Here is a 17019-nt window from a genome sequence, read left to right as displayed (position 1 = left end):
TATCACAGCGAGAAATCCTGCCACCCACGTGATAACCAGTTGATATTCCCGTTCTCCCCTTGTATTTATTCATTTTGCCGTCCTTATCTGTGAACATTTTTTTTTATTTGCCATCCACATTACAGACTTATCCTCTAAATTCCTAATTGCGCTCTAAAACCATACTATGAACTTTTCACCCATTAATTGAATCAAACCTCTTTGAACCTAGTTTAGCCTGAAACAGCTTGCTTTAAAACCAAATTCCTGTCCCCTTCTTTTCAGCCCTGGGATTATCAATTAAGTATCAATAGCCTCACTCACACCAGCAATCAACTTTTTTTGTGTTTTGGACAGCTTGATGATTGCCCATTGATGGGCTGATTGTGCCACATTCCCCTGTTCTCCAAGTGCCCACTTTTGCCCAGGGACCTTGAGTTGAGGGAGGAGACAAAGCCCAGAGAGGAAGAGATTTGGGGGGCTTCAGTCCAGTCGCCCATCAACAACTAATGCTGCTCGCCCCTTCCCTGTGGGTGAATGGAGGCTTTAATGAGTCGCTAACGGCAGTTCCATTATAACTCTATGGATACACATACCAGGACTTTATAACTGAAGATGGGATGTTCTGAAGAGGGTGTGTCCATGGAGTCGCTATGGGTTGGAAATGACTCGATGACATTTGAAGAAGAAGAATGGCAGCTCGGCACTTGGGGATTCCCCTCAACAGCGAGGAGCATCTGAGTCGCAGCCAGAGGAAGCAGCCACATGCCACTGGGGCTACAGATCAGCTGCACCTGCAGCTCCAGACTTTCTATCTCTTCCACTTTAGCTCTCTCATGGGACCCTGGTCCCCTCCCTCTGATTCCCCCCACCCGCTGTCTTTTACTTTATCTTGTGTTCCAAACAACAAGTACAGGACTCCGCACCATTCCAAGAACTTCTGCAGCTCATCCCCTTCACTTCAGGCAGTAACCAGATAAACTATCTCAACAAAATAAGAGTGTATGGTGTCTTAAGGATTTTCAGGAGAAAAAAAAAAGATTTAGCAGCCACCCTCGGCTGTTAAACATTCCAGTATCATTTGTTTCAGATTACATCACTGATATGATTTATTATTTCTCTAATTTATGACATGCTACAATTTAAGTGCATTTTCTTTGCTTTAGTGCCTGGTGCAGATAGAACTCAGATGCTCTACATCTCGGTAGAAGCCCCTCATGTGTGCTGTCATTACTAAAACACTCTTCAGGATATGTCTACAGTGTTCTGCACACAGTAAGCACTCAAGGAATACCATTGATTGATTGATTGATTCCCCCAGGTAGAATCAAACTTTTAATCCCCTCCTTTGTGGTTCTCTACTGAGCCTTCTTCAGCTTCATCACATTTTATTTAGTTTTTGGGTTTGATGTCTTTAAATAATTAGCCCAATTTACCCCTTGGTCATTTCTCCCTTCTTGCCAACAGCAGGAGGTTTCCTCATCCATCTTCAAAAGTAGATCAGGGAAGCTGAAATAGGTTGGTTGCAGTCGTAATGTGACTCCCAACCTGCTTCAGTTATGGCCCATGCTAGTGGTCACAGAGCACTCTGAATGCATCAAATCAATCAATTAATCAATCACCGCTATTTAGGTATTTATTTCTGTGTGCACAGCACTGTACTGAGTACTTGGGAGAATACAATAAAATAGAGTTTGTAGACTCAGTCCCAAATCTCAAGGCGCTTAAAATCTAAGTCCCTCCCTCAACCCCACAGCACTTATGTACATACCTTTAAATTATGTACTGTAAATCACTTATTTATATTACTATGTGTCTCCCCGTCTAGACTGTAATCTCAATGTGGGAAGGCAACATGTCTGCTAATTCTATTGCATTGTGCTCTCCCAAATGCTCGGTACAGTGTTCTGCACATAGTGCATGCTCAATAAATACCATTGATTGATTGATTAATGAGGGAGACAGACATTGAGGTAAACTGCAAGTAAGGAAATCAGCCGAGTGTACACAAAAGTGCCGTGGGGGTGGGGATGGGGTGAGTAGCAAAGATCTTAGGGAAATCAGACCCAAGTGCATAGGTGATGCAAAAGGGAGGGAGAATAGAGGGGTGGGGGGATGAAAGATTAATCAAGGAAGGCTTTCTGGACAAGATATAATTCCAGTAGTGTTTGGAGGTGGGGAGAGTGGTGGTCAGTTGTGAAGAAGAGAGTTCCCATGAACAAAGTACTAAACAGTGAAAGAGACAGATTGAGGTACAATAAGTAGGTTGTTGTTAGAAGAGTGTATGGCCTGGGTTCTAGTGGGACAGGAGCAAGGTTAGGTAGGAGAGAGAAAATTTCAGAAACAGGAAGGATGGGGGTACTGTGTTGAAAAAGGGAGGTAGAAGAGGAGAGGATCTGGGAGGGAAAATGAGGAATTTGGTTAAGCCACACCAAAGTACTTTCAGACAGTTTTCACCCAAGTATTATTATTATTAGCTATTATTATTAGAGAAGCAGCGTGGCTCAGTGGAAAGAGCACGGGCTTTGGAGTCAGAGGTCATGGGTTCGAATCCCCGCTCCACCACATGTCTGCTGTGTGACATTGGGCAAGTCACTTAACTTCTCAGAGCCTCAGTTACCTCATCTGTAAAATGGGGATGAAGAGTGTGAGTCCCACGTGGGACAACCTGATCACCTTGTATCCCCCCCAGCGCTTAGAACAGTGCTTTGCACATAGTAAGTGCTTAACAAATGCCATTATTATTATTAGGGCCAGTGAAATATATTTTTACAATTAACTAATAAATCTGATGCACTGGCTAGAATTCAAGCCCACAACGTTCCAAAGGTGATTGAATTACCTCTTCTTTTCAATCTTACAGTCCTAATACACTGTCATAGGGTTTAGATTACCTTAATATAACCTGATCAATCAATCGATGGCATTTATTAAGTGCTTACTATGTGCCAAGGACTCTACTAAGCACTTGGGAGAGTACCACAGAATTAGCAGACACATTCCCTGCCCATAAGGCACGTACAGTCTTGACCTTTGAGTAGTAATAATGATAATAATAATAATAGCATCTTTTAAGCGTTTATTATGTGTCAAGCATTATTCTAAGTTCCGGGGTAGGTACAAGCTAATCATTCATTCATTCATTCATTCATTCAATCGTATTTATTGAGCTCTTACTGTGTGCAGAGCACTGTACTAAGCGCTTGGGAAGTACAATTTGGCAACATATAGAGACGGTCCCTACCCAACAACGGACTCACAGTCTAGAAGGGGGAGACAGACAACAAAAAAAACATGTGGACAGGTGTTAACTCACCAGAATAAATAAAAATAAAGCTAGATGCACATCATTAACAAAATAAATAGAATAGTAAATATGTACAAGTAAAATAAATAGAATAATAAATCTGTACAAACATATATACAGGTGCTCTGGGGAGGGGAAGGAGGTAGGGCAGGGGGGATGGGGAGGAAAGGAAAAAAGGGGCTCAGTTTGGGAAGGCCTCCTGGAGGAGGTGAGCTCTCAGTAGGGCTTTGAAGAGAGGAAGAGAGCTAGCTTGGCGGATGTGAGGAGGGAGGGCATTCCAGGCCAGGGGGAGGACATGGGCCTCGGGGTCGACAGCGGGACAAAGCGAGAACGAGGTACAGTGAGGAGGTTGGCGGCAGAGGAGTGGAGGGTGCAGGCTGGGCTGGAGAAGGAGAGAAGGCAGGTGAGGTAGGGGGGGCGAGGTGATGGAGAGTCTTGAAGCCGAGAGTGAGGAGTTTTTGCTTGATTTGTAGGTTGACAGGCAGCCACTGGAGATTTTTGAGGAGGGGAGTGACATGCCTAGAGTGTTTCTGTACAAAGATAATCCGGGCAGCAGTGTGAAGTATAGACTGAAGTGGGGAGAGACAGGAGGATGGGAGATCAGAGAGGAGGCTGATGCCGAAATCCAGTCAGGATAGGATGAGAGTCCCTGTCCCACGTGGGGCTCACAGTCAAGAGTCAAACTAGTTCAAGTCATCAGATTGCAAACACCCTGTGGGCAGGGACCATATCTCTTGAACCACTTTTGAAGGTGTATGATTAAAAAAACTATCTGCTGGTGGTACAAAGGGTGAAATGGCCAAGGGGGAAATTGCTCTAGTTATGTTCAGTTTCAAGGTCTTTACTTCAAATCAAATATGATAGAACTGAAGAAGGCTTAGTGGAAAATCAGCAAGGGATTAAAACGACTTGACAGTGAAACCTATAGGAATCGTATTCTTCCAAGTGCTTATGACAGTATTTCCACACAGCAGGCCATCACTGTGAGTTAACAACATTCATTTACTAGCCCTCAAAATAACTGCTGAGGTCAAGATTGGTGGTAGTCAAGGAGTGCTGTTCTTGGAGGCCTTTCTTTATTTGAAATTATCTGGGCTGTTCTAAATCTGGACTTACACTCTGAGTGAGATCCTTTGCCATAGTTCTGTGCTTCCACTAGGTACTCCTTCCATATCTTCCTAATTCAGATTCAGTCATTTTTTTAAAAGATGTAGTTGAAAAAAAGTGAGATATTGAAATAGGTGATTGTTCAGGGTCACCCAGTCAGTTACTGAGCACACCAGAAATTGAGCCTAAATACCACATCTTCAATTTTTTCCTCTGATAATACTATTTTTCTAAATAGCCACGTGGAAAAAGCACAGTGATAGGACCACTTTTTGAACTTCTTCAAGATGCTTTTCTGAGGGAAAGAAAGGATAGAAGTTGGAATGTGGTTTCTTTGGGAAGAACTAAAAGAGAGAATGACATATGGAAGGACAGAAATGTTAAAGAGAATCTCTGGCCAAGAGGCTGATCTGTAAATGTCTTTCTCTTTAGATAGATTGAATTTCACCACACTAGTGGAACGCTGGAATTGATGCCAATAAATCTTGCTATTTTCTCTTATTATAGAACAGACTACTTAGGTCCTGATCTCACCGTCTTCAAGCCAGTCAAACTCCTTTTGATTGGAACGGGTCTGTGTCTATCCAAGAATTATGAGGTAGGGCACACAATGATGTCACTCTCATGACAATGAAATAAAATGCTTCCAGTTCTGAGATGAAAGGCAATTATAGGCCAGCCTTTTTATTATATTAATATCGTTGTAAAACCACAATATTCTCATGACATGGAGGAGCACTTAGCCTAACTCACAATCATGAGAAGACTAGACCTGACAGCAGAAAGGCAGAGTGTAAATGAAATATTCATAGCCCTTTGAATAGTGGCACATTCTAAATGGTTTAGCAAAATAAGAAAGGAATTTGCAACTTTAGCTTTGACCCAAATAATATTCTGAGCAAGTGATTTGATCAAGCGCTTAGTACAGTGCTCTGCACACAGTAGGTGCTAAATAAATATGATTGAATGCATTAATAACTAGGTGGTTTGTGAGTTAAACTGATTTAAGGTCTCTAATCAGCTTCAATATTTTTAGATCTGCTTACAACTTTCTGGGAGACCTTAGTGCAGGCAGAGCTAAAGTGGTTCCTTTGTAAGGAAAAAAAATTAGCATAAACCTTCTAGAAAGTGTGCCAAAGAGAAAGGAACTAGCTGAAACTAGTCAAGAGGCTGCAATCATATTGAGTATTATAGGAAAGGGTCTCTAAAAGCATCGGGGTAAAGAAAACTCTCACAGGAGTTGAAGTGTCCAATAGCTCAATAGGTGTAAAAATGATGAAGCTTGGAGAAAACCCCACAAAAGTTTGTTAGATTTTTAAAATAATCCTCAATTGGTGGAACAGAGCTGTTCAGTTTCTAATCCCCATCAATCTGTTCAAAGGAGATGGCCCATCCTGACGATATGAAGAAAGAAATATGATTTATGCCCCACTCTCTTCCATCTAACTTCATGGGTGCTTATCCCAGCTGCATTTAAATTCGAATGGACCACAACATTTTGACATTTTAATCATATTGTTTAGAAAGGTACTTCTGCCTCCACATTCTCCCATTCCTGTAGTTGGCATATTCTTGAAAAATCTTGAGGGACCATGGCCTAGTGGGTGCAGCACAGGCCTGGAAGGACCTGGAGTTCTAGTATTGGCTCCGCCATTTGCCTGCTGTTTGACCTTGGGCAACCCACTTAACTTTTCCAAGCCTCAGTTACCTCATCTGTAAAATGGGGATTAAGACTGGAAGCCCCATGTGGGACATGGACTGTGTCCAACCTGACTACCTTGTATCTACCCCAGCGCTTAGAACAGTGCCTGGCACATAGTAAGTGCTTAACAAATACCATTTAAAAAATCAAAATATTATAGACTTAGAATGTAAGAACAACTCTGGGGAAAGGCAGTAAACTGGCTACTCAATGACTGAATTCCCTCATTTGAAAAATTAAGGTAATGCATCTTATTATGTTAATGATATGATTGTCCTACAGAACATGTTTGAAAGACATTTTCTGATTAAACACTAACTTCTCAGGCTTTGTCGATCCAACAGCTACCCTTAGCAATTAAGTTTATACATCTACCCTGAACCTGGATGCGTGATTATGGCTTATAGTAACCTACACTTATTTGTCTACTTAACCTTTTATACTTCCTTCCATCAACAGTGGAACTTTTGTGTCTTTCCCCTTCTCTCTATACGATTGCCTTGTGTTATTCAGTTTCCCCCACTGAACTGGAAGCTTTTTGAGGGTAAGAACTGTGACTGTGAGCCCCATTTGGGACAGAGACTGAGTCCAATTTGATTTACTTGTATCCACTCGGGTGCTTTAGTACAGTGTCGGGCACATAGTAAGCATTTAACACATATTCATTCATTCAATCGTATTTATTGAGCGCTTACTGTGTGCAGAGCACTGTACTAAGCACTTGTAATGATGACATTTGTTAAGCGCTTACTATGTGCAAAGCACTGTTCTAAGCGCTGGGGTGGATACAAGGTGATCATATTGTCCCACATGGGGCTCACAGTCTTAATTCCCATTTTAGAAGAGGTAACTGAGGTCCAGAGAAGTGAAGTGACTTGCCCAAAGTCACAGAGCTGAAAAGTGGCGGAGTCAGGATTAGAACCCATGAACTCTGACTCCCAAGCCTGGGCTCCTGTCACCCGTTGTCCAGGGACGGGTTCGTTCAGTAATCTTTATTTTATTTTGTTAGTATGTTTGGTTTTGTTCTCTGTCTCCCCCTTTTAGACTGTGAGCCCACTGTTGGGTAGGGACTGTCTCTATATGTTGCCAACTTGTACTTCCCAAGTGCTTAGTACAGTGCTCTGCACACAGTAAGCGCTCAATAAATACCATTGATTGATTGATTAATCGGCGAGGAGAGAGAGAGAGAGAGAGAGAGAGAGGCGCGTGGGACAGAAAGCCTGAGCGTTATATAAAATTTATTCCACGAGGTGAATTGAATTATGTAATTCTTTAGGTGCAATGGATTGAACTTCTCTTTCGGGAAATAATGTAATCAGTAATACTAGAGTTTCCCTAATGGGAGGAACACACGTATACATTACTCGCGTGTGGCAGAACCCCCAGGTCCCACCCGGGCTGAATTCCCTTACAGTCTGTTTGCACTCATGTGCACTTCCCACTCGGGAGGAATCCACTTGAGTTCCACACCCATGCGGGAAGCCCCTAGCTCCCATCCACGAGGATTTTCTATTAGGGAGGAATCCATTCATTCGTTAAATACCCACGGCGAAGCGCCTGGCTTCCAGCCCCACGAGTGTCCAGCGGGACGGGACCCTTGCCCATCCCGGGGCTCCTCCCTTGGGGCAGGCAGAGCGGGCTTCCCACGCTCTGGACAGAGGCACCCTGCAGCCAGCCGCTGCCAGCCTCACTCCCCTGCCTAGAGGACCAGGCCGCAGCTATTTATCACCTGCTTTCCGGCCTTTGTTTACCCAATCTCTGCCCTCCCCCTCCTCCCGAGGAGAGGGACACCTCCTGTATTCCCGATTTGGGCTGCCAATCTAGCAGTTTGGATTGTGGGGCCGGTATCCCACCCTCCCTTCCAAGTTCCGCCTGCCGGCTCTGGCAACCACGAGATAGCAGTTGACCTTGAGATGGTTGGTACCCAAGGGTCACCTTAGGCCAACATACCATCATTGTTATAGTTAATTTCAACCTCCAACATGCTTAGAAAAATGTTCTGTAAACAGTAGGCATGCAATCAAAACTTGATTGATAGATTTCTTTTTGCACAAGAAAACAAACTTTCCTCAATATTTTTCATCTCCTGACCTAGATTCTCCTTTTTCTGTACGCTTAGTCTAGGGTTGGAGGGAGGGAAATCAACCGACCCTCCATGGAAGCCATGTTCTTCCCCAGTTGGCCCCACAAAACCTGTCTCCCATATGACTGTGCTTCTCTGTTTCTCAGGGATGGCAGTGGGGCAGAAGTGGGAAGTGAGAAGCAGCATGGCTTAGTGGAAAGAGCACAGGACCGAGAGTCAGAGGAGCTGGGTTCCAATCCCAGCTCTGCCACTTCCCTGTGGTGTGACCTTGTACAAGTCACTTAACTCCTCTGTGCCTCAATTACCTCATCTGTAAAATGGAGATTAAGACTGAGCCCTACCTGGGAAATGGACTGTGTCCAACCTGATTAGCTTATATCTACCCCAGTGATTAGTACAGTTACTGGTACAGAGTAAGCGCTTAATACCATTAAAAAAAAGGATCCATAAGCAGGGTGTAAATTGGTGTAACAAAGCTGAGCTGTCTGGGGCATCTGGTTGAAGGACGACCAGGAGATGTCAGGGCTCCAGGGTTGGTGGCAGAGAAACAACATCCTGAAAAATGTTGCATGTATGATGTCATTACACTTATGTCGCCGGCCTGTGGAAGGTGACATAATGGTATTACCACACCCTGTTATACACAGAGCAACATAATGTCATCATGCAGGGGAATGTGCTAGGCTGGTCATTTTTATCCTGGATCAGGGTGGTTAAATGTCTGAAGCCAGCCCTGACCCTCAGCACCTGGTCAAATTCTCCAGAGGGAACAATGCCAGAGTTGCTCAAAGATGCACTGGAGCTATTGCTACTAAGCAACAGTTTTACCATCAGACATTTTTCACCCAGATCATTGCCCAAATGATACTGTCTTCTAGTGGGGGCTTATAACTGTATGACTGAGTGGGGAGAACTGATTTTCTTGCCCTCTCTCCACTTGAGTTCACAAAGTGAAATTAGAACAGAACTCATTAAGTGCTGAATAAGCTGATGTTAAACACATCAGTCAGGACATTCATAAGTCAAGGTCTCATTTAGTATTCATTGATCCTCACTCTCTTACCCAGAGACAAATGATATAGTTTATGGATTACCCATGGCCCTTGTATTTTTTCTTTCTGCCTCTTGTTGATAGCTCTTGGCCTTGGCATGCCACATTAGAGTTACTCCCAGGGAATAGGCAAAGAAAAGGAGTAAAAGGGAGTGTGGAAAAGTCTCTTCATAATAGCTGGATGAGGTGGATTTGAAACAAACAGCTATTTTGGAGCTATTTTGAATTACTAGCAGACCTGGTTAGTCTGTGTCACCGCTGGGTACTGTTGGCTGTAATGCAATATATATGGCAAAGGATAGGTGCATCAGTCTAAATTTATAAAGCATTTAATGCTGTAACATCTATGCAATATGGGAAGCGAGCTTCATAATAAACATGTCAGTGTTTGCATTTTTTGATGGTTTTGCCTTTAAATATGAATTGACAACTGATGTTTTGCAGTAATGGGGTTTTCTTTTTAATTTGTCCCTGTGTGGGGGAGATTTTTTGGAATTTGAAGAACACAAGTAAATATGAAAAGTGATATCCTTCAAGAAGTAATGCACTTCAGTGCAACAGTTACAGAAGCCAGAATCATAACTGTAAAACTGAGGCACAGCAGCTAAAAAAACAGCTCTACAAGAAGATAGCTGTAGGATGAGTTTATGAAAATCTATTGCCATGGAAACAGTTATACAAGTGAAAATATTTATGAAATTTGTGATAAGATTCCAAGAATGCATCTGCATGGAGCAATCCTGCTGACATTTTGAAAAATTTTCCCCGGAACCTGCATAATCCTTAATGGTACTAACTAGAAATGAGATGGGGATTGGCAATCTGTAGTTTTATGGCAATTCAAATGGCGAGGGCTGGAAAATTCTGTTCTGTGGGTGTTGATGTACATTTTCACTGCTTGCCTCCTCACTGGTCCAGGAATTCACTTGATTGATAACTGGTTCTGTGGAGTGCTGGGCTTTGGATGCATTTCCTTAATCCGGGTAGCATTTTAGTGGCCTCTGGGGACTGACTGCCCTGGGGCCACGCTGGGTACGAGCTACATATGGGCAATGAAAGTTTAGAGTATAAAAAGCCTGCAATTTTGTTTCAATCGGGCAGAAATACTGACTTCAGGATCCATAAGCAGGCTTAATTTGTTTTTTTTTATGATATGTGGTAAGCACTTGCTACATGCCAACCAGTCTACTAAGCGCTGGGGAGTAAACAGGGACCGTTTCTATATGTTGCCGATTTGTACTTCCCAAGCGCTTAGTAATAATAATAATAATAATAATGGCATTTGTTAAGCGCTTACTATGTGCCAAGCACTGTTCTAAGCGCTGAGGTAGATACAAGGTCAACATGTTGTCCCACGTGGGGCTCACAGACTTAATCCCCATTTTACAGATGAGGGAACTGAGGCACAGGGAAGTGAAGTGACTGGCCCAAAGTCACACAGCTAGCAAATGGCAGAGCCGGGATTCAAATTCACGACTTCTGACTCCCAAGCCCAGGCTCTTTCCCCTGAGCCATGCTTAGTACAGTGCTCTGCACACAGTAAGCGCTCAATAAATACCATTGAATGAATTAATACAGGCTAATCAGGTTGGACACAGTTCCTGTCCCACATGGGCCTCACAGTCTTCATCCCCATTTTACAGGTGAGATAATGGAGGCACAGAGAAGTTAAGTGACTTGCCCAAAGTCACACAGCAAACAAGCACCAGAGCTGAGATTAGAAGCCAGGACTTTCAGACTCCCGGGCCCATGCTCTATCCACTAGGCCCAGCATAATTTCCATTCAAGTTCATTCAATCGTATTTACTGAGCACTTACTGTGTGCCAAGCACTGGGAGAGTACGATATAACACCAGACAATTTCCCTGCCCGCAACAAGCATACAGTTTAGAGGATGACATCGGCACTAAAGAAATTGATCACAAAATTCAATGGGATTAGAACCCAAGTCCTGTGATTCCCAGGCCTATGCTCTTTCCACTGGACCACACTGCTTTCAAGTGTTTATTGAGAGTCCTCTACGGCAGAGTATTAAGCGTTTAGGAGAGTCCAATACAGCAGAGTAGGCAGGCACATTCCCTGCCCAAAATGAGTTTACAGCCCAGGGGGATGGCAGTATAGCCAGAAATCGTTCTAACACAGTGTCCTTTGTAAAAGCTGTACTAGAGAGAAATAATATCTGGTTTGGGGTAGCTTATCCATGACTATCACTCAGGTGGTTAAAAAGTAAGATACATATTGAGGTGATTTAAGTAAGACTTCCATTGTTTACCTTCTTCCCTTATCTGGCTTATAGTCTTGAAATGGCTCAGTAATCTGGATGGCAGTGTAAAAATGAAGCATTTCTAGCTACAACAAAAATGCTTGTGATTAAACAGGGTAGCAAATGAAAAGGGATCACTGGTAGAATCACAATTGTATGTATTGAACACTGTGTGCAGAGCACTGTACCAAGTGCTTCGGAGAGTACAATATAACAAACACATGCCCTGCCCACAATGAGTTTATGGTCTCGCGGGGGAGACAGACATTAATATGAATGAATGAATTACGGATATGAACAAAACTGCTGTGGGACTGGGAGGGGGGATGAATAAGCATTGTTCTAAGTGCTGGGGTATGTACAAATTAATCAGGATTTTTTAAATTATGGTATTTGTTAAGCGCTTACTATGTGCCAAGCACTGTTCTAAGTGCTGAGCCATGTCCCACGTGGGGCTCACAGTCCTTTTGAGTCCCAGGCCCATGCTTTATCCACTAGACTCTGCTGCTTCCAGAAATTTTTGGTAATAAAGCTTTCAGGTAATAATAATAATAATAATGACATTTGTTAAGCATTTACTATGTGCAAAGCACTGTTCTAAGCACTGGGGGGATACAAGGTGATCAGGTTGTCCCATGTGGGGCTCACAATCTTAATCCCCATTTTACAGATGAGGTAACTGAGGCACAGAGAAGTTAAGTAACTTGCCCTAAGTCACACAGCCGGTAAGTGGTGGAGCCGGGATTAGAACCCATGACCTCTGACTCCCAAGCCCATGCTCTTCCCACTGAGCCACGCTGCTTCTGTACAGGTCCTGTCTCTATAGGTCTGTATAGGTCCTGTGTTTACTTCAGAATTGCAGGATTCCTTCAGGCAACCGTGCATAAGCAGTGCAGAGTAAAATTCAGATTACATCAACAAGACCTCAAGAATCCATGTTCTCCTCTATGTCCTATTTATGTCAAGCACAGTAGAATTAATAAAAAATCACTTAGATGACCTGGCTGCTTTACCACGTGATTGGTTTCTACTTTCCTACTTTTTAGTGACGTAAACCACATTTCCCCCATTTTGCTAAGAATGTTGCTTGGCTCTTTATGTAATGTTAAACACGCATTTTGGGGAAGTATGTTTAAATGGCTTAGGTATCATCAGTGATAATTACTGCTTCAATATAAACACCTAGGGTTTATACTCTTCAATTTAGGAAGCTACATATAAACATGGATGACACATCAGGCACAGAGAAATGGTTAATTTTGAGTATTCAGATAAAAAGGATGATGTAATCAGCAAGGAAATTGTTTTCAATGTAATGGACCATGTTCATTCATTCATTCATTCAATTGTATTTATTGAGCGCTTACTGTGTGCAGAGCACTGTACTAAGCGTTTGGGAAGTACAGGTCGGCAACATATAGAGACGGTCCCTACCCAACAACGGGCTCACAGTCGAGAAGGGGGAGACAGACAACAAAACAAAACATGTAGACCGGTGTCAAAACCATCAGAATAAATAGAATTATGGCTATATGCACATCATTAATAAAATAGAGCAGTAAATATGGGCAAGAAAAATAAAGAGTAATAAATATGTACAAATAAAAATGTATAAATATATACAAGTGCTGTAGGGCGGGGGGGCAATGGAGAGGGGAGGAAGAGAGGAAAAAGGGGGCTCAGTCTGGGAAGCAATTGCGGTATCCAAATTCATTCATTCATTCATTCAATCGTATTTATTGAGCACTTAACTGTGCAGAGCACTGTACTAAGCACTTGGGAAGTACAAATTGGCAACATATAGAGATGGTCCCTACCCAACAGTGGGTTTACAGTCTAGAAGGGGGAGACAGAGAACAAAACAAAACATATTAACAAAATAAAATAAATAGAATATGTACAAATAAAATAGAGTAACAAATATGTACAAACATATATACATATATACAGGTGCTGTGGGGAGGGGAATCAATCAATCAATCAATCGTATTTATTGAGCGCTTACTGTGTGCAGAGCACTGTACTAAGCGCTTGGGAAGTACAAGTTGGCAACATGTAGAGACAGTCCCTACCCAACAGTGGGCTCACAGTCTAAAAGTGACTTGCCCAGAGTCGCACAGCTGACAACTGGCAGAGGCGGGATTAGAACTCACCATCTCTGACTCCCAAACCCGTGCTCTTTCCACTAAGCTGTGCTGCTTGAATCCCCATTTTGCAGATGAGGGAACTGAGGCACAGAGAAGTTAAGTGACTTGCCCAAAGTCACACAACAGGTACATGGTGGAGATGGGATTAGAACCCAGGTCCTCTGAGTCCCAGGCCCATGCTCTTTCCACTAGGCCATTTTGCTTCCCTAAATAGTAATAATAATAATGATGGTATTTGTTAAGTGCTTACTATGTGCCAAGCACTGTTCTAAGTGCTGGGGTAGATACAAGGCAATGAGGTTGTCCCACGTGGGGCTCACAGTCTCAATCCCCATTTTTCAGGTGAGGTAACTGAGGCACAGAGAAGTTAAGTGACTTGTCCAAAGTCACACAGCTGATATGTGGCGGAGCGGGGATTAGAATCCGTGACCTCTGACTCCCAAGCCTGTGCTCTTTTCCACTAAGCCACGCTGCTTCTCTAAATGAAACTAGACTATCCAACGAAGGACACCTCACAACGGTCACCTTCTACAAACCAATTTACATGCTTCATTCCTCACTGTGACCCGCTATCATCTCTTTCAGCACTGACCCCTTGCTCTCTCCCTTTCACATGTGGCAGACCACTATTCCCTCTAGCTTCAAACTCCTCCTGAAATCACATCTCCTCCAGGAGGCTTTTCCTGATTAATTTGCATCTCCCTACTCCATTTTCCCCCCATCTACTTACTTTGGTTTGGCTGTATCACCTAAGTCCTTGAGTACGCACCACCACTCAGTAGCACTTATGTATTTATCTGTGTACTCTATTGTTTTCCCTAACTTGTAATTTATTTTAGTGCCCTTCTTCCCCACTATATTGTAAGGAATATATTCTTTGAGGAAAAGGATCGTTTATACTATCTCCATTGTCCTCTCCCATGTACTTAGTACAGTTCTTTGCATAGAGCAAGCTCTGAATAAATAAAATTGATTCATTGACTGAATTCATTGGCTTAGCCTCTTCAGAATGATAACTATCAAGGGTTGATTTTGTGATCAGACAATCTCTAGTGTTTGGACTTCCAAATCTACCCATAGGTATAAGTGGCTATCTGATGATGCTACAACCTGCTCCTGAATGAAAAATGGTTTTGTCACCATGTGGCATATGGCACCCAATGACAAACTTTGAAGAAGGAAATGAATATTTCAACAAATATTCAGATATTCATCACAGGAGTACTGACAGCTGACAAACCAATTATAAACTATATTAATGATCAAAGTGGTAATGATGACCAAACATGGATAAAAGGCATTGATCTATTTGGACTAGATAATCTAAACAGGAACAGTGTACTTCAGATAATAATAATAAGGATGGTATTTGTTAAGCACTTACTATGTGCAAAGCACTGTTCTAAGACAACTTGACACAGTGGACATAGTCTTTGCAGCAAGCTGCCCTCTGTTCACTCAACCATAACATCTTCTCAATGTACGAACACTGAGATGATGCCATAGAACCTCAACTTTCTCAAACATCTCATCACTCTCTTCCAGAAGAAAGGTTAAAGATCAGAACTAACAAAATATCTATCTGGAGATGTCTAAGCCAGATACCAGTCAGAGTCCCACTTATTATTATCGTTATTATTATCATCATTATTATCATTATTATCACTAGGCAATGAGCAAGGTGAGGTAGGAGGGGAAGAGCTGACTGAGTTTGGGTTGTTTTTTTTTCGGGGGGGGGGGAGTTGTGTGTTTTACAGTACTTGTGAAGCACTTAGTATGTGCCAGACACTGTATGAAGCACTGGGGTAGATACAAGATAATCAGGTTGGACATAGCTGTTGTCCCACATAGAGCGCATATTCCAAATTGGAGGGAGGCAGATTTATTTCTCATTTTACAGATGAAAAAATGTAGTCAAAATGAAGTTAAATGACTTCCCCAAAGTCACATGGCAGGGAAGTGGCAGAGCTGGGATTGGAACCCAGGTGTTTTGACTTACAGGCCATGCTCTTTCCACTAGGTCATGCTGCTTCCTTGAATGCACTCTAAGTGCCTTAACGTTGATGGTAAGGCATTTCTGTTTGATGCAGCAATGGATGGGCAACTGTTGGAGGCTTCTCAGGATTGGGGAGATATGAATTGCACGGTTTTGTAGAAAAATGATCCTGGCATCAGAGTGAAAGTATGAACTGGAGTGGGGAAAGACAGGAGTCAGGGAGATCAGCCAGGAGGTTGCTCCAGTAATAAGTGCTTGTATTAACATACTAGCAGTTTACATGGAGAAGGAAAGGAAGCATTCTAGGTAGAACTGACAGGATTTCAGCCATTCAACCCACATATTCAATCTATCATCAAATCCTATCGGTCCAGCCTTCACAACATCACTAAAACCTGCCCTTTCCCTTCTATCCAAACTGGATTTATCCTATCTCACCTCGATTACTGAATCAGTCTCCTTGCTGATCTCTCTGGAGATGGAATATGGGGGTTGAATCAGAGAGATGAGTCGAGGATAATGTCAGGGTTATGAGCCTGTGAGAAAGGGAGGATGATGGTAAGGAAGACAGGGTTTGGGTGGGAAGATGATGAGTTTTATTGTAGACAGGTTCATTTGGAGATGTCAGTAGGACATCCAAGTATAGATGTCCTGAAGGCAGGAGAAAAGGTGAGACTGCAAAGGAGGAGAGAGGTCAGGGCTGAAGAGTTTGGGGCAATCACCCATGTAGAGATGGTAGTTGAAACTTTGGAGGCAAACATGTTCTTCAGTAATAATAATGATGACAGCATTTATTAAGCACTTACTATGTGCAAAGCACTGTTCTAAGCACTTGGGGGGATACAAGGTGATCAGGTTGTCCCACATGGGGCTCACAGTCTTAATCCCTATTTTACAAATGAGGGCACTGAGGCCCAGAGAAGTTAAGTGACTTGCCCAAAGCCACACAGCTGACAATTGGTGGGGCCGGGATTTGAACCCATGACCTCTGACTCCAAAGCCCGGGCTCTTTCCACTGAGCCACGCTGCTTCTCCAAGACAGTGGGTGTAGATGGTAAGTAGAACGGGACCCAGAACTGAGCCTTAAGGAATACCTAAAGTTAGAGGGAAAGAGGCCTGCTGCAAAAGAGACTGAGAAGGAGAGGCCAGGGAGATAAGAGAAGAACCAGGAGAGGACACTTTTAGTAAAGCCAAGACAGATCCAAACTCTGGCATTTTCTTATTAAATTTGGATGCTCTAGTTGCCCTACCTAAGCCTTTCCTCATAGCTAATGGAGATAAAGCAGAACTGGAGACTAATAATAATAATAATGATGGTATTCATTAAGCGCTTACTATGTGTCAAGCACTGTTCTAAGCACTGGGGGGATACAAGGGAATCAGG

The sequence above is a fragment of the Tachyglossus aculeatus genome, chromosome X4, assembly GCF_015852505.1.
Source record: "Tachyglossus aculeatus isolate mTacAcu1 chromosome X4, mTacAcu1.pri, whole genome shotgun sequence".
NCBI lineage: Eukaryota > Metazoa > Chordata > Mammalia > Monotremata > Tachyglossidae > Tachyglossus > Tachyglossus aculeatus.
This window is presented reverse-complemented; position numbering follows the sequence as displayed.